We start from the raw sequence: 302 nt of genomic DNA on the forward strand, positions 1-302 counted from the left end.
ATCTCAATGTTTATAATGTGTAGGGTATTATTCTATTAGGCTCCTAGCATAACTGTCTTCAGTCATCTCCTAACGCCTATAGCATAATCTGTGTCTTCAGACGCCCCTAGGAGACCTTTAGCCTTTCTATTGTCTTGTTCTATACATAACGTCTTGCTCCTTGTCAAAACAAAATCACACCCAACACTACAGCCCAGCATGGGGGTAAAAACCCTGCCTTCGCCAAACACTGTACTTACGCTGTCAATCATCCTTTCTTCTCCTCTCATTGGTTGTCTTTCCGTTCCAGTATCCAACCGGGG

Source organism: Salmo salar, chromosome ssa12, assembly GCF_905237065.1.
Source record: "Salmo salar chromosome ssa12, Ssal_v3.1, whole genome shotgun sequence".
NCBI lineage: Eukaryota > Metazoa > Chordata > Actinopteri > Salmoniformes > Salmonidae > Salmo > Salmo salar.